We start from the raw sequence: 18681 nt of genomic DNA on the forward strand, positions 1-18681 counted from the left end.
CCGTGCGCGTGCGCGGCGCCCGCCCTCCCCCCGCGCCGCCAGGGGGCGCCCGCGAGCGGCCGGGGGTCGCCGCCCCCCCCGCCGGCCGCCCCTCGGTGGACCGCGTGGCTATTCACTGGCCCATTCTCTGCCCTCTGCGAGCCCCAAGTCTAGGGCGAGGGGTGCGGCGGCTCCGGCCTCTCCGCCGAGCTAGGCGCGGCACGCCGTGGGCGCCGAAGGAACAGCCATGGGACGAATGAATGGCCCGGGGGCGAGAACCCCTCCCGAGCCCCCCGGACCCCCACCTTCCCACCCCGCGCTCGCGACGGCGGTGACGTCACGCGCGCCGCCCGCGCACCCCCACCCACCCGGAGGGACCGGGCACTGCGGCAAGGATGCTCCGCGGACCCTCCCGCGCCCTCCCCCCAGCACCCTTCCCCTCTCCCGAATCCAGTAATTATGCAATTATTTGCGCACGTCTCCCCCGCTAGACTGTGGGCTCCGGTGCCCAGGTTTTGTCTGTCTTGTTCACTGCTTTATCCAAGGGCCTGGTACACAGTAGGTGCTCAATAAATAGACCCTAGGTCCCGTGACCTCCTGCACGGGTCTGGCCGCTCTGGGGTCCTGTCATCTGTGGCGCCAGTACATCAGCTCTGTGCTCAGGAAGCTTGGAGGCCTGAGGGCAGCTCCAGTGAACCGTAAATAGACAAATACCCATCTTGGATTCCACTCGGTGAATGTTTACTTCTACCAGGCCTGTGCGAAGAAGGGCTTGTCATTTCCACGTTTACTGGAAAATTCACGGGGTACCTACTATGACTATATACAATTTCTAGAAGCTACTTGGGAGGCTGAAGTAGGAGGATAGTAAGTTGGAGGCCAGCCTGGGTAACTTAGCAAGACTGGGTATCAAAAACAAACAGGCCAGTTGTGGTGGCTCACACTCGGAATCCAGTGCTCAGGGGGCTGAGAATCACAGGTTGTGCCCAACCTCAGCTACTTAGTGAGGCCTCGCAATTTAGTGTGATCCTGTTTCAAAATAAAGAAAAAAAAAAAAAAAAAGCTGGGCACACGCTTGTAATCCCAGCATTTGAGAGGCTGAGACAGGAGGATCACAGGTTTGCGGACGGCCTCAGTTACTCAGCTACTTAGGCCCTTTGCAACTCAGTGAGACCCTGTTTCAAAATAAAGACTAAAAAAATAGGGCTGGGGGTATATCTCAGAGGTAAAATTCCCTTGGGTTCCAGCCCCAATACTGCAAAAAATTAAAAATTAAAAATAAAAGAGAAAGAAAGAAAGAAGATAAAATAGGGCTGGAGGTATAGATCAGAGGTAGAATACCCCTGAGTTCAGTCCCCAATACCACAAAACAAACAAACACCAGCGGATGTAGTTCAGTGGTAGAGCACTATTGGGTTCAATCTCCAAAATCAAAAATAAACCAAAAGCTCACCAGAGAGCCAGAGAGAGAGAGAGAGAGAGAGAGAGAGAGAGAGAGAGAGAGAGAGAGAGAGAGAGAGAGAGAAACTTCTGAAGCTGGGTGTGGTGGTGCACCTTGTAATCCCAGCATTTGGGAAGCTGAGACAGGAAGATCTCAGTTTGCAGCCAGTCTCAGCTACTTAGCGAGGCCCTTTGCAATTCAGTGAGACCCTGTTTCAAAATAAAGAATTAAAAAAAAATAGGGCTGGGGGTGTAGCTCAGAGGTAGAATGCCCCTGGGTTTCATCCCCAGTACCTCCCCCATAAAAGAATTTCTTTTTTTTTTCTTTTTTTTTTTTTATTGGTGCACTGTATTCATACATCATAGTGCCCATAAAAGAATTTAGATCACCCTTAACCTTCTGGTACTAAGATTTGATCACGTTAGTGAGTTAAATCTCAGAAAGGAGCCAGGCATGACGGCGCATACTTGTAATCCCAGTGCTTGGGAGGCTGAAACAGGAGGATCGCAGGTTTGCAACCTGCCTCCGCTACTTAGGCTCTTGGCAATCTAGTGAAACCCTGTTTCCAAGTAAGAAATAAAATCAGAGCCAGGGTGGTGGTACACACTTGTAATCCCAGTACTTGGGAGGCTGAGACAGGAGGAGCACAGGAGGAGCCAAGGTTTGTAGCCAGCCTCAGCTACTTAGTGAGACCCTCTGCACCTGAGTGAGACCTTGTTTCAAAATGAAGAATAAAAAGCCGGGCATGGTGGCGTAGGCCTGTAATCTCAGTATCTGGGAGGCTGAGACAGGAGAATCACAGGTTCAAGAACAGGGTCTCATCAACCTAGGGAGACCCTTTTTCCAAATAAGAAATAAAATCAGGCTGGGGGTGTGTGGCTCGAAGGTAGAATGCTTCTGAGTTCAATCTCCAGTACCACAGAAGAAAGAAAGAAGAAAGGAAGGAAGGAAGGAAGGAAGGAAGGAAGGAAGGAAGGAAGGAAGGGCTGGGGATGTAGCTCAAAGGTAGACTGCCCCTGGGTCCCATTCCCAGTACTGCCAAAAACAAAACAAAAAACAAAAATCAATAAAATCAGGCTGGGATGTAGCTTGGACGTAGATAGAATGGGTCTGGGTTCCATCTCTAGTGAAAAAAAAAAAAAATCAGAAAGGGTCGTGTTTGAAAGCTTGCGCTTCGGAATTAGCCGCTTCGGCGGATGGTGGGAGCACTGCTCCGGATGGTGGAGCACTCCTGCTGCGTCCACTCACTGTGGGATCTCGGGCAAATGACTTCACCTCTCTGACCTATTTTCAAAAGAAAGAATAAAACATAGGGCTGGGGGTGTAGGTTGGAGGTAGAATGTACCTGGCCTCAATCCCTAGTACCAAAGGGGGGGGGGGGGATATACTTAAACACACACAGGCCAGGCAGAGCCCTGGGCCCCGTCCCGCCCGCGCTCCTGCGGGTGCGGCGCGCCACCGGCCTCCGCTCGCTCTCTCCTGCCCCCTTGAGGCCGGCTGGGCATCGGCAGCGTGAGCCCGGCCTCCGGTGGGTGCCGCCTGGGAGTTTACTGGGTGGAGGAGAGATGCCCTGGATACCGTCGCCGTGTGCGTGATGGAGCCACTGCGTTAAGTACAATCTTGAAAATGGGCTGCACGGACTTTCTGGGTGTTAGATCCTCAAACAAAAGTCACTCCATCTTGCAGGCGTGGTGGTGCGCGCTTGTCATCCCAGCATTTGGGAGGCTGAGACAGTAGGATCCTGGTTCATGGACAGCCTCTGCTACTTAGGCCCTTTTGCAACTCAGTGAGAGCCTGTCTCAAAATAAAGAATAAAAAATCGGGCTGGGGGTGTTGCTTGGAGGTAGAAGGCCCCTGGGTTCATTTCCCAGTATCGCAAAACAAACAAACAAAAACAGGTAGACAGGGGACAATGAGAACGAGGAGAACGTAACTTTAATACAGAAGCCTGTGACAAGGCCGGTTACACCCAAAAGTCTATGAGGATTTTGAGCGTGTGTGTGGTGCTGGGGATTGAGCCCAGGGGCATTCTACCTCCAAGTTACAACCCATCCCTATTTTACTTTTTATTTTTTGAAAGAGGGCCTCACTAGGTCGATGAGAATCTCACTATTTGCTGAGGGCTGTCCTCCAACCTGAGACTTTCCTGTTTCAGCCTTCCAAATGCTGGGATTACAGGTTCTCACCACCCTGCCCGGCTGCCCTGAGGAGTTTACCCTGAGCACAGCGGAGCATGCTTAGGGTGGTGTCTGTCCCTAGATCAGACAACAGATCATACCAAGGAGGAGTGTCTTTGGGCACTACAGGAGACACAATCTCCACACCTTAGTTGTCCTTGAATAGCTTAGAAGGACACCTGATGATAAAACCCTGCAGGTCTGGGCTAGGAAGGCCCTAAGTCACCTGTGATTAGGGAATGAGGCTGTCCTCCAAGGCCTCCGGCCCACCCCTCAGGAAAGTTCCCTATTAAATAAAAGTCCTGGCCGGGCGTGGTGGCGCACACTTGTCATCCCAGCATTCCGGAGGCTGAGACTGGAGGATCGTAGTTCGCGGACAGCCTCAGCTACTTAGTGAGGCCCTCTGCAACTTAGTGTTTCAAAATAAAGAATAAAAAATAGGGCAGGGGGTGTAGCTCAGAGGTCGAATGCCCCGGGTTCCACCTCCAGACCCGCAAAATAAATAAAATATGATAAAAATAAAAGTCCTATACTCCCACAGGGGCTCTCTTCTCTCTCCCTCTTGAGATGGCCCGCAGTCTCCTTTGTTTTTGTTTTTTGTGGTACTGGGGGTTGAACCCAGGGGCATTCTACCACCAAGCTATATCCTCAGCCCCATTAAAAAAAATTTTTTTTTGAGGTACTGGAGATGGAATCCAGGCACATTCTATCTCCAAGCAACACCCCAAGCCCTATTTTTTATTCTTTATTTTGAAACAGGGTCTCACTAAGTTGCAGAGGGCCTAAGTAGCTGAAGCTAGCCGAGAACCTGCGATCCTCCAGTCTCAGCCTTCCAAGTACTGGGATTACAAGTGTGGGTCACCACGCCCGGCCCAGTCTCCTTTGGTGCAGGCTGAAATTTTTTTTTGGGGGGGGGTCTGGAAATGGAACCCAGAGGCATTCAACCTCCAAGCTACACCCCTTGACCTATTTTTTTATTCTTTATTTTGAAACCGGGTCTCACTGAGTTGCAGAGGACCTCACTAAGTAGCTGAGGCTGTCCGCGAACTGCAATCCTCAGGTCACAGCCTCCTGAATGCTGGGATTACAGGCGTGTGCCATCGTGCCTGGCTCTGAAATTCTATCATATTAGCCAAGGACCCTGCCAATCCTGAGCTCCTGGGTTGAGAAATCAAACTGTCACCTCCAAAAAGGAATCAAATCTTTTTTTTTTTTTCCTTTTTGGTGTTTGGCACTGGAGGTTGAATCCAGGGGCATTCTACCTCCGAGCTACACCCCAGCCCTATTTTTCATCCTTTATTCTGAAACAGTGTCACACTGAATTGTGGAGGGCCTAAGTAGATGAAGCTGTCTGTGAATTGGGATCCTCCTGTCTCAGCCTCCCAAGTACTGGGATTACAAGCGTGTGCCACCATCTTGCTGAATCACTTTTCTTAATGTGGTGGCGCACGCTTGTAATCCCAGCATTTGGGAGGCTGAGACAGGAGGATCACAGTTTGTGGACAGCCTCGGCTACTTATGCCCTTTGCATAAGTGAGACCCTGTTTCAAAATAAAGAATAAAAAAATTAGGGCTGGGGGTGTAGCTTGGAGGTAGAATGCCGCCGTGTTCCATCCCCAGACCGCAAAAAAAAAAAAAAAAAAAAAAAAAAAAGAGCTCCGGTGCCTTATCAGAATTCTGTTTGTGTCTCCGTGGAATCAGTTCTTATTCAGATCCCAGGAAGGCTGGGGACCTGCTCGAGCTGCTGTGTCTATCAGAGGGGCACAGTTCACGTTCGAGTCTTCCCTTAGTTCAGATCCACAGGTGCTGTTAGGTTTTGCGTGGAGAGGCGGGGTAGAGCACGCTAGGAGTCCAGTATGCGTAGTATCAGCTTTTAATGGTGGGTGGTGCAGTCCTCTCGGGGAAGGGGGCTGGCCCAGTCGGGGAAGGGGGCTGGCCCAGTCGTGACCAGCAGGCCCATCCGAGGCCAGAGTGCAAAAGCAGCTTCTTAAAAGGAGTGTCTTGTCCAGCGTGGTGGCGCACGCTTGTAATCCCCGCGCTTGGGAGGCGGAGACAGGAGGATCGCGCAGGTTCGAAGCCAGCCCTGCTGGCTTAGGGGACCCTGTTTCGGGACCCTGTTTCCAAATAAAAAAGTATAAAAAAAATGGGTCTGGGAGTGTAGCCCGGAGGTAGAAGGGCTTCCAGGAACCCCAGTACCACCGAAAAAAGGGGGTGTCTTGGAGGTGGGATAAGCGTGAGAACGCTGCTTCTCTCACCATATCTGCAGTCCGCTGAGTGGACGCTCCACCTCCAGGTCCCCGCCTCCTGCCTTCGCTGTGAATCACGTGGGGAAGGAGGAGGGACCCGACTCATCAGGTGCCAGGTCCCCTTCTATCAGTAAGTGGATAAGAGCATGTTATTGGTTAGCAGGGGATGGAGGAAAGGGGGATGATCGAGGAAGGAAAATGTCAGCTTTAAAGCAAGCCGTCTATTAGCTGCCCGCATTATACTGCCAACTGCAGGGGAATTATCCTCGGGACCTACAGCCAAGATGATAATGATGATAACGATGATAATGATTTGGGTCCTGAGGATGGAACCCAGGTGCATTCTACCTCTGAGCTGCACCCCCAGCCCCATTGTGTTTATTTATTTATTTATTTATTTATTTATTTATTTATTTATTTTGTAGTACTGGGGATGGAACCCAGGGGCATTCTTCCTCCAACTTACACTTTCAGCCCTTTTTTTTTTTTTTTTTTTAGTGGTACTGGGGGTGGAACCCAGGGGCTTTCTACCTCCAGGCTATACTCCCAGACATATTTTATTATTTTTAAATTTTTGGTGGTACTAGTACAGAGGTTTTCTACCTCCGGGCTATACTCCCAGACGTTTTTTATATTTTATTTGGAAACAGGGTCTCTCTAAGTTTCTGAAAGCCTCACTAAGTAGCTGAGGCTGGCTTCGAACCCGTGCGATCCTCCTGTCTCAGCCTCCCAAGTGCGGGGATTACAAGCGTGCGCTACCACACCCGGCTCCCAGCTCTATTTTTTATTCTCTATTTGGAAACAGGGTCTCACTGAGTTGCAAAGGGCCTCACTAGCCAGGCGTGGTGGCGCACGCTTGTAATTCCCGCGCTTGGGAGGCAGAGACAGGAGGATCGCGCAGGTTCGAAGCCAGGCGCATGCGCTGGCTTAAGAGACCCTGTTTCCAAATAAAAAAATACAAAATAGGTGTCTGGGAGTGGAGCCTGGAGGTAGAAGGGCTTCCAGGAACCCCAGTACCACCAAAAAAAAAAAAAAGGGCCTCACTAAGTAGTAGCCGAGGCTGTCCTTGAACCGCCATCCTCCCATCTCAGCCTCCCAAATGCTGGGATTAAAAGGGTGTGCTACCACGTCAGGCTTCCCAGCCTCGTTTTTTATTCTTTATTTTGAAACAGGTCTCACTGAGTTGCAAAGGGCCTAAGTAGCTGAGGCTGGCCAAGAACCGCGATCCTCCCGTCTCAGCCTCCCAAATGCTGGGATTAGAAGCATGCGCCACCACGCCCGGACAGACCTGCGATTTCTGTCTCAGCCTCCCAAGTACTGGGATTACAGTTGTGTGCCACCATGCCCAGCTTGCGTTTATTATTTTTCAAGGAGCCTGTACCTCAGCACTACTCTGCTTTCTGGATGAAGAGGAGCGATTTGGGCAGATGAGGAGAATGATGTGGATGTGGTCTCCTAACCCTCCTGGAGTGCGCACCTCCTGGCTGCCCTGGGAACACTGGAAGCACCTCCCCAGGTGGACTCCTGTCTGGGCATCCTGAGAGATGGATCTCCCTCCCCAGCTCCCCTGGAGACTTACCCAGCACAAATTTTTAGGCACTGAAATAGAAATGAGCAGGATGGGGTAAGATTGGGCTGGACCTGAGGGGAAATTAGGTAAACTCTGGGAAAGGAGGAACCGGCACCTCCCTCAGCTCTGCGTAGAGAACCAGGGCTAGTAGGAGGCTAAGCTTACTCCGCCAACGAGCCTGCGGCTCTTAGGTTATTAACAGGCCAGCCACTATAGACACCCACAGTCCCTGCGGTCTCCCTTAGGCACTGAGGGAGAACAGTGCAGAGGCACTAACCACACTCCAGAGAGAGAGACCCCCAAATACATGACCCGATCGGCGAGGTCCAGACTGAATAAAGCTCCCCCAGGCAGGGGGGCTGTGTTCCACTTTGGAAGTGGCCTGTCCAGTCCCCCTTGCTGAAAAGTAATACCTTTTCTTGTTCTTTCTTTCTCTTTCTCTCTCTCTCTCTCTCTTTTTTTTTTTTTTTGCAGGTTTGGGGATGGAACCCAGAGGCATTTGACCTCCGAGCTACACCCCCTGCCCTATTTTTTATTCTTTATTTTGAAACAGGGTCTCACTAAGTTGCAGAGGGCCTAAGTAGCTGAGGCTGTCTGCAAACCATGATCCTCCGGTCTCAGCCTTCCGAATGCTGGGATTACACGCGTGCGCCACCACGCCCGGCTAAGTAATACCTTTTCATGGCTTCTCTGTAGCGGGCATTGGACTCAGGGACATTCTTTTTCTTTGCAGTACTGGGGATGGATCCCAGGGGCATTGCACTTCTGAGCTACACTCCCAGACCTATTTTTTAGTCTTAATTTTGAAACAGGGTCTCACTGAGTTGCAAAGGGCCTTGCTAAGTAGATGAGGCTGCCCAGGAACCGCGATCCTCTGGTCCTCAGCCTCCTGAATGCTGGGATTACAAGGGTGTACCACCATGCCTGGCAAACCCAAGGAACCCTACCTACTCTTCCTTCTCTCCTCCTCCTCTTTTTCTTGTGATACTCGGGATGGAACCCAGGGGCATTCTACCTCTGGAGCACACCCCTAGACTTTTTATTTCTCTTGTTTGAAAACAAGGTTTCACTAAATTGTTGAGGCATGGCAGCGCACGCTTGTAATCCCCATGGTTGGGAGGCTGAGACAGGAGGATTGCACAGGTTCGAAGCCAGCCTCAGCTACCTAGTAAGGCTCTCAGCAATTTAGTGAGACCCTGTTTCAAAATAAAGAGTAAAAACTAAGTCCAGGGGTGTAGCTCAAAGGTAGGATGCCTCTGGGTTCCATTCCCAGTACAGAAAAAAAGAAAAAAAAAAAAAAGAAAAAAAATTGAAACAGGGTCGCAGGGCACAAATCCCAGTACTTGGAAGCATTCTCTCTCTCCAAACCACACCCACAGCCCTATTTTATTTTGAAACAAAGTCTAAGTTGCAGAGGGCCTTGCTAAGTTTCTGAGACTGACTACTAAGCACAGTTGTTCTGACTCAGACTCCCAAGTACTGGGATTACAAGCGTGAGCCACCATGCAGGCTTGTTTTGTTATTTATTTATTTATTTATTTATTTATTTATTTATTGTACTGGAGATTGAGTCCAGGGGCATTCTACTTCCAAGCTATACCTCCAGCCCTATTTTATTTTTATTTTATTTATTTTTATTTTTTTGGTGGTACTGGGGGTAGAACCCAGAGGCTTTCTACCTCCGGGCTACACTCCCAGACCTACTTTATATTTTATTTGGAAACAGGGTCTCACTAAGTAGCTGAGGCTGGCTTTGAACCTATGCGATCCTCCTGTCTCCGCCTCCCAAGCGCGGGGATTACAAGTGTGTGCCACCATGCCCAGCTTTATTTTTATTTTAAAACAGGGTCTCCCTAGGTTGATGAGAGTCTCACTGTTGGATAAGGGTGTCCTCAAACCTGCAATTCTCCTGCTCAGTTTCCAAAGTTTTGGAATTACAGGCTTGTGCACCACGCCCGGCTCTTTTTTTTTTTTTTTTTAACAAGTCTCCCTAAGTTGCTGAGGCTATCCTTGAGCCTATGATCCTCTTGTCTCAGCCTGCTAAATGCTGGGATTTCAGGCATGCACCACCATGGCCGGCTTCCAGAGTTTTTTAAACATGCCTAATAGCTGGACATGGTGGTGCAACCTAGTGAGACCCTGTTTCAAAATAAAAAATAAGAAACCGGGCGTGGTGGTGCACGCTTGTAATCCCCGCGCTTGGGAGGCTGAGACAGGAGGATCGCGCAGGTTCAAAGCCAGACTCAGCTATTTAGTGCTACGGCATCTCGTGCAAGCCTCGAGAAAGGCTCAGGCGGGGACTTGCAAAGGCTTGAGTCCCTTGTGAGAAAGACTAGCCTCTCTCCCTTCAAAAGAATTATTTTGAAATTATTTGGATTAAAATGTATAATTGGAATTTTATGTACAAGCATCATAACTAAAACAGATGGGCAGCGGCGTGTGGGAGACTCCGTCATCAAGGATCTTTTCCCCAAGGACAAAGTCTGGGCCAACATATAAGACTAAGTTCAGGCTGACGTTATGATATGAAGCAAAACATACTTTCTGTGATTCATTAAATGTCTGGCTCCCTGTCCTGAGGTTGTTAAAGATTTCTTTCTGTCCTTGAAGTTCTCTGCTTGCATGATTGTGGTTTTGTATATCCTGCCAAGAAGGGTAAAAACCGTAACAAGTCCTGAATAAAGTTAGAGAAGCTTGCATCTGGTCTCGTGTGTCAGCGTCTCTCTCGCGACCTCGACTCTCCTCTCACCAGCCACACGAACCCCGGCTCCTGCTAGGGCTGGACCCCAGCAAGTGAGGCTCTCGGCAACTTAGTGAAACCCTGTTTCCAAATAAAATATGAAAATAGGTATGGGAGTATGGCCCGGAGGTAGAAAGCCTCTGGGTTCTACCCCAGTACCACCTAAATAAATAAAATAAAATAAAAATAAAATCGGGCTGGAGGTGTGGCTCAGAGGTAGAACACACCTTGGTTCAGTCCCTAGTAGCACATGCATGTGCGTACACACACACACAGCCTAATGGGGCCAGGATTGGTGGCGCATTCATGTAATCCCGGTCCTGGGCAGGCTGATACAGGACAATCACAGGCTCAGCAGGTTCAAGGTCTGTGTCAGCTATTTAGCAAGACCTTGCTCCTCTGCAATCCCAGTACTCCAGAGGTTGAGGCGGGAGGATCACAGTTGCAAGGTCAGTCGTAGTGATTTAGTGAGGGCTTCAGTAATTGAGCAAGACCCTGTTTAAAAATGAAATAAGAACCCTGGTGTGGTGGCACCTGCTTGTAATCCCAGCATTTGGGAGGCTGAGAAAGGAGGATCTCAGTTCACAGACAGCCTCAGCTACTTAGTGAGGCCCTTTGCAACTAACTCGGCGAGACCCTGTTTCAAAATAAAGAATAAAAAATAGGGCTGGGGGTGTCACTCGAAAGAGAATATTCCTGGGTTTCATCCCTATTACTGCAAAAAATTAAAAAATTAAAAAATAAATAAATAGCATTTGGGAGGCTAAGACAGGAGGATCACAGTTCTTGGACAGCCTCAGCTACTTAATGAGACCACCTGCAACTCAGTGAGACCCTGTTTTAAAATGAAGAATAAATAAATGAAGACTAAAAAAATAGGGCTGGGTGCAGCTTGGACGTAGAATGCCCCTGGGTTCCATCCGCAGTACCGTAAATAAATAAATAAAACAAAAGATAATAACAAATAAGCAAACAAATAAATAGGAGTGGGAGGCCGGGCGTGGTGGCACATGCTTCTAATCCCAGCGTGTGGGAGGTAGAGACCAGCGGATCTTGGTTCTCGTGGCCAGCCGCAGTCACTTAGCGAGGCCCTCTGCAACTCCGTGAGACCCTGGTTCAAAATAAAAAATTAAAGCCGTTTGTAATCCCAGCATTTGAGAGGCTCAGACAGGAGGATCTCAGTTCTCGGCTAGCCTCAGCTATTTAGTGAGGCCCTTTGCAACTCAGTGAAACCCTGTTTCAAAATAAAGAATAAAAAAATCGGGCTGAGGGTGTAGCTCAGAAGTGGATGTCCCTGGGTTCCATCCCCAGTACTGCAAAAAAAAAAAAAAAAAAAAAAAAAAAAAAAAAAAAAAAAAGCATGATGGGAGCTGGAGATGCAGCTCAGTTCTTTGCACCTGCCCGGCACGCGCATGGGCCTGGGTTCCATCCCTGGCACCACAAGGTAAAAACAAAAACAGGTTTAGGAGTTTAGGAGAAGCACAGAACCTATGTTTTAGGGGACCATGAAGATTGACAGAGACAGTAAATATTATAATTACATGATGAACAGTGTATAATTAAAATACTCAAATCTGGTGTGTGACTGGCAAGCCTACAGTATTCATTGAGTAGGTGAATGAATAACCCCTTGGTTGGGACAAGATGGACCCCACTTTACCCCACAGGAAACAAAGGCTCAGGTGGCCACTTGGTCAGCTGGTGAAGCTCGCAAACCCTTGGGGGCACCATGGTGGCCAGCAGAGGCTGAAAGCGGAGGTTCTGACACTGAAGGCCAAGACAGACTCAGCGCTGGCTTCGGGGGGAGGGAGGGCCACTAGTGTTCACGTAATGTGTATATAGACGCAACTCAGCTTAAAGAGACCCAGGGGACCCAAACCCAGACCCCCCGACCAAATGGCGCTCAGAGGAAGAGAACACCTTAAGAGATCAAGTGACTGGGGAAGGCCGCCAAGGGATAAGATCTGAAGAGGGCAGGAGAGCCAGAGGATTTTGAATAAGCAACAGAGATTACTGACTTGCTTTCCACGACTTGCTGGAGCCCCAGGGACTACCCAGCTCTATGGAAAGGCTCTTCACTGCATGGAAATTACTCACAGCTCTGCGATCGCCAGCAGAGGACAGGAACGCAAAGAGTTCTTATCTAGACACGCAAAAATCAGTTCTGTCCAGTGGGAGGGTAATGTAACAGAGCCACTTTAAAATTAAAAGCCCGGCCAGATGCAGTGGAGCCTGCCGGTAATCGCAGTACTTGGGAGATTGAGACAGGAGGAAAGCAGGTTCGAGACCAGCCTCGGCAGTTTTATAGCTAGGCACTTAACTTAGTGAGACCCTGTTTCAAAATTTAAAAAAAAATAAAGTGAAATAGGGCTCGGAGGTAAAATGCCTTTGGGTTCCACTCCCAGTGCCACAATAAATAAGTAAATAAATGTACACACACACACACACACACACACACATACTTTTTTGTGGTACTGAGGATGGAAGCCAGGGGCATTCTGACTCCAAGATACACCCCCAGCCCTACTTTTTATTCTTTTTTTATTTTTTTGGTGGTACCGGGGTTCCTGGAAACCCTTTTACCTCTGGGCTATGCTCCCAGACCTATTTTTTACATTTTTATTTGGAAACAGGGTCTCTTGAGCCAGCGCGGCTGGCTTCGAACCTGTGTGATCCTCGTGTCTCCGCCTCCCAAGTGCAGGGATTACAAGCGTGCACCGCCACACCCGGCTCTTTTTATTCATTTTGAAACAGGGTCTCACTGAATTGCAAAGGGCCTCGCTAAGTAGTAGCTGAGGCTGTCCGCGAACCGCGATTCTCCTGTCTCAGCCTCCCAAATGCTGGGATTACAAGTGTGTGTCACCATGCCCAGCAATAAATAAATTTAAAAATAAAATAAATTAAATTAAAAGCCCAGCCGGGCGTGGTGGCGCACGCTTGTAATCCCAGCATTCGGGAGGCTGAGACCTGGAGGATCGCGGTTCGCAGACAGCCTCAGCTACTTAGTGAGGCCCTCTGCAACTCAGTGAGACCCGGTTTCAAAATAAAGAATAAAAAATAGGGCAGGGGGTGTAGCTCGGAGGTCAAATGCCTCTGGGTTCCATCCCCAGACCCGCAAAAAAAAAAAAAAAAAAAAAAAAAATTAAAAGCCCCAGCCAAATACAGTGGAGCCTGCCTGTACTCCCAACAGTGCAGGAGGGTGAGGCAGGAGGATCACACAGTCAGGATCAGCCTTGACAGTTTAGGGAGGTGAGTCTCAAATAAAAATAAAAAGTGCGGGGCGCAGCTCAGTGGTTGAGTGCCCGGGTTCATTCCTAGTACCGGGGTGTTGGGGGAAAGCTCTAATCTCTCCAATTTCCTGATAATCTTCCTGCAACTGAGTTTCCTCATGCTGAGAAGAGAAACTGAGGAACTGGCCCCAGAACCTGGGCAGGTGACAGCAAGAGTAGGAAAAAAGACTAGAATCGTAACATGTCCCATGGTAGACTGAATCCAGGCCCATTCTACTTGAGTCACAACCCCAGCCCTTTCATTTCATTTATTTATTTATTGTGGGTCTGGGGATGCACCACCAAGCCGGGCTTTCTTTCCGCATTTATTTTATTTTATCTTTTATTTATTTATTTAGTGGGTCTGGGGATGGAACCCAGAGTCATTTGACCTCTAAATTACACCCCCTGCCCTATTTTTAATTCTTTATTTTGAAACAGGGTCTCACTAAGTTGCAGAGGGCCTCACTAAGTAGCTGAGGCTGTCCACGAACTGTGATCCTCTGGTCTCAGCCTCCCGAATGCTGGATCTTTCCTCTTTTAAAAGGTGTTTCTCAAGCCAGGCGTGGTGGCGCATGCTTGTAATCCCCGCGCTTGGGAGGCTGAGACAGGAGGATCGCGCAGGTTCGAAGCCAGCCTCAGCTACTTAGTGAGGCTCTCAGCAACTTAGTGAGACCCTGTTTCCAAATAAAATAAAAAAAAAATGGGTCTGGGAGTATAGCTCAGAGGTAGAAAGCCTCTGGGTTCCATCCCTAGTACCACCAAAAAAAAAAAAAAAAAAAAAAAAAAAGAAAAGAAAAGAAAAGAAAAGGTGTTTCTCAGCAGGGCATGGTGGTGCATGCTTGTAATACCAGTATTTGGGAGGCTGAGACTAGAGGATCATGGTTCGCGAACAGCCTCAGCAACTTAGTAAGCCCTCTTTCCAAATAATAAAATAAAAAGGGCTGAGGTCGTAGCTCAGAGGTAGAACATCCCTGGGTTAAATACCCAGTACCACAAGTAAATAAATACATACATACATACATACATATATAAATGCCATTCCCCCTCCTGCTCCCTCCCCCCATGGAGATTTGAGGCAGAAAAGGTCTCCATTTTCCTCAGAGCCGGCTGAGAATAAACCTGTTTTTTTCCACTGACCTCAGTCTCCTGAGCTTCGTCTGAGCGGTGAGCAGCAGAAGTTTCCATTCTGGTAATAATATCTTCCTCCCGTGGAAAAAGCCAGTTTACATCCACTTGTGCTAGCCGGGTGTTGTGGCACGCACTTGTAGTCCCAGCTTTTGGGAGGCTGAGACCTGAGGATCATGGTTCACGGCCAGCCTCAGCTACTTAGTGAGGCCCTCGGCAACTCAGTGAGACCCTGTTTCAAAATAAAGAATAAAAAATAGGGCAGGGGGTGTAGCTCGGAGGTTGAATGCCTCTGGGTTCTATCCCCAGACACACACACACACACACACACACACACACACACACACACACACAAAACCCCAAAACAAATACATCCATTTGTAAATTCATTTCAACATTTCTTATTCTATATAAATATGTAGTTCTTCTTTGAACTAGTTGTGGCAATTGCCTGCGTCTCTCATTAATTAATGAGCTAAATAAAAATCTTTGATTGCTGAGCGTGGTGTCATAGGCTTGTAATCTCAGTACTAGGGAAGCTGAGACAGGAGGGTTACAGGTTCATGGCCAGTCTCAGCTACTTAATGAGGCCCTCTGCAACTTAGACTCTGTTTCAAAATAAAACAGGGGTGAGGGTGTACCTCAGAGATAGAATGCCCCTGAGTTCAATCCCCAGTACCGCAAAAATAAATAAATAATTAAATAAATAAAAATAAAAAATGACATATGGTTATTTTATGTCTGAATGAGAGGCAATTTTATCATCTTTTGAAATTTACTTTTTAGCCAGGCGTGGTGGTGCACACTTGTAATACCAGCATTTGGGATGCTGAGACCAGAGGATTATGGTTCGCGGACAGCCTCAGCTACTTAGTGAGGCCCTTGGCAACTTAGTGAGATCCTATTTCAAAATAAAGAATAAAAAATAGGGCTGGGGATGTAGTTCAGAGGTCAAATGCCCCTGGGTTCCATCCCCACACCTGAAGAAAAAAATGTCTTTTTTAACTGAGCATGGTGGCATACACCTGTAATCTCAGCACTTGGAAGGCTGAGACAGGAGAATTGCAGGTTCTAGGCCAGCTCCAGCAACTTAGTGAAGCCCTGTTTCAAAATAAAAAATAATACTAGGCATGGTGGCATATGTTTCTAATTCCAGTACTTGAGAGGCTGAGACCATAAGATTGCAGGTTTGAAAGCCTCAGCTATTTGGTGAGATCCTGTTTCAAAATAAAAAATAAAGCGGGGCGTGGTGGCGCACGCTCGTAATCCCCGAGCTTGGGAGGTGGAGACAGGAGGATCACACCAGTTTGAAGCCAACCGCGCTGGCATAGGAGACCCTGTTTCCAAATAAAAAGTATAAAAATGGGTCTGGGAGTGCAGCCCGGAGGTAGAAGGGTTTCCAGGAACCCCAGTACCAAATAAAATTAAATAAAAAATAAAATAAAATGGAGCTGGGGTTGTAGCTCAGAGGTAGAAGTCCCCTGGGTTCAATTCCCAGAACTACACACACACAAATAACAATAATAATAATAATAAAAAAGGCAGGGCTGGGAGTGCAGCTCAGAGGTAGAATGCCTCTAGGTTCAATTCCTAGTAACATACACACACACACACACACACACACACACACTGTATTTTTTAAAACAAAAATAAGAGCTGGGCGTGGTGGTACATGCTTGTAATCCCAGTATTTGGGAGGTTGAGACAGGAGGATAGCAGGTTCACAGCTAGCCTCAACTACTTAGTGAGGCCCTCCTCAACTTTCTGAGACCCTATTTCAAAATAAAGAATAAAATAGGGCTGGGGGCTCAGAGGTAGAATGCTTCTGGGTTCAATTTTCCAGACCACACACAAAAAAAGTAAGTAGAAGTCAGTCAAAGGGAGGTAGGTGCAAAGGCCCTGGTGTAGAAAGAAGCTACTAGTGAAATGGAGAAAGGGCCAGCAAGGAGCCAGGAGGCCTGATGGATGTTCCTGGGTGCAACTCCAAGTCCCTAAACGCCTCAAACTATGGAAAGTCAATAGGGTTTTATTTTTGTTTGTTTGGGTTTTTTTGTACTGGGGCATTCTACCTCTAAGATATAACATCAGCCCTATTTTCTTTATTTTTATTTTGAAACAGGGTCTTGCTAGATTGATGAGAGTCTCACTACTTGCTGGGGCTGGTCTTGAACCTGTGATCCGTCTGTCTCAGCCTCCCAAGTATTGTGATTACAGGCATGGGTCACCACAGCCATCACTGAGTTTTTTAAATCAGGAAAACATCGTGGTCTGATTTTTAGCTTAGATCTGTCTGGGGGTGGGAGTGGGTTTAGCAGGGCAGGAGTGTGACAAGGTTGCTGGCAGCCATCAGAAGATGGCAGAGGGGTCTGGAACAATTCTCTCTGATGATGTGTCTGGGGGCTGGTGCTGGGATTCAGCAGGGAGGTGATCGTGGCTGGACTTGGTGGCTGGGGAGTGAGGTGGTGGCAGTTTCTGCTGATCAGCAAATGAGTGGGGCAGGGTGCGAGGGGAGAAGCCTAAGAGGGGCCTGGTCATCTGATTTCATTCACAGGCTATATTCAAGCAGGCAGCGGCTGCTCTGGCCTGGGAGACGGGGAGCTCAGCAGTCTCCATCTTCATGATGCCCAGGTGCAGGAGAAAGCCAGGGGAGAGGGCATCTGGGTAGGGACCACAAAGGTTAGTGGGTTAGTGGTTCGAGGGCGCCCTCTGCTGCATGACCTTGGAAGTCACTGATTTCCAGATGTAGTGGGTACTACAAAATGGATCAATAAACCGCACTGGTGGCACAAGGCTTGTAATCCCAGTACTTGAGAGACTGAGACTGGAGAATCGCAGGTTTGAGGACAGCCTCACAAGTAAGTAGTGAGACTCTTGTCAGCCTAGCAGCAAGACCCTGTTTCCAAATAAAAAATAAAAATAGGGCCGGAGGTGTAGATTGGAGGTTGAATGCCCCGCTGAGTTCACACACACACACACACATACACACACACACACACACACACACACACACACACACACACACACACATCAATAAGCCAGGCACTGTGGCGCATGTATGTAATCCCAGGACTTGGGAGGTTGAGACAGGAGGATGGCTGGTTCAAGGACAGCTTCAGCAAGTAGTGAGACTCTCACCAACCTAGCAAGATCCCTGTTTCAAAAGAGCTAGCCGGGTGTGGCGGCGCACACTTGTAATCTCAGCGTTTGGGAGGCTGGGACAGGAGGATCGCGGTTCGCGGTTCGCGGCCAGCCTCAGCTACTTAGGCCTGTTTCAAAATAAAGAATAAAAAATTGAGCCGGAGGTGCAGCTCGTAGGCAGAATACTCCTAGGGATCGATAGGCCGTCGGGTGGAAAGCCCAGGCCCAGAACCAACACTGACAGGGTGGGACGGAGGCCCGAAGATGACCGGTGAGTGTAGCCAGGTAGGGCAGGGCCTTGGACGGCAGCCTCAGGAGTTAATGCTTAATTCCGAGGGGCTTAACACCAGGGGCTAAGGGAAGTATGGAGATGAGGTTTATTTCTCAGGTCTGGGGAGTTGGCGAGCCCCTGAGACCCTCGGAATGGAGCGCGATGGTACGGCTCGGCCCTGGAATGGCCGCGATAGGTCAGGAGGGAGGCGTGCCCGAAACCAAGAGGCAATTAAGTCAATTTGTTATCGCGGCACGGCTACCTGCCTGGGAGCTGGCAAGCCAGGATTTCAGTCTTTCCCTTTAACTTAGAGCTCGCGAAAACGGGGTAACTAGTTCCCTTCACTGCATCAACAAGCCCACCGTGTGGCTACTCAATCCCAGCGGTGGCCGCGGCGCAGCGCAGCCATTTTTCTCCATCCTCACTAGGTTTGGCTGCCGCCGAACGCCGTAGCCGGGCGCACAGCCGCGGCCTCACCCGGCGTTTCCGCGGCTTTTCACTAAGTTTGAACCCAAACCCTCGCCGTCGGGCTCGGATCTGGTTCGCCGAAGCGGACGTCCATCTCGGGTGGAATCCTAGGCGTGGGAAAGCGTGCGTGAGAACCGCCCCCGACCTGACGTCCGCCGCGGGCGCGCGCCCGCACGCCGGAAGGGGCGGGGCCAGGCGGAGCTTTATAAGGCGTGCGCCGCGGTCTCGCGGGCCTCTACCGGCGGGATTTGACG

Source organism: Muscardinus avellanarius, assembly GCF_963383645.1.
Source record: "Muscardinus avellanarius genome assembly, chromosome: 11".
Taxonomy (NCBI): domain Eukaryota; kingdom Metazoa; phylum Chordata; class Mammalia; order Rodentia; family Gliridae; genus Muscardinus; species Muscardinus avellanarius.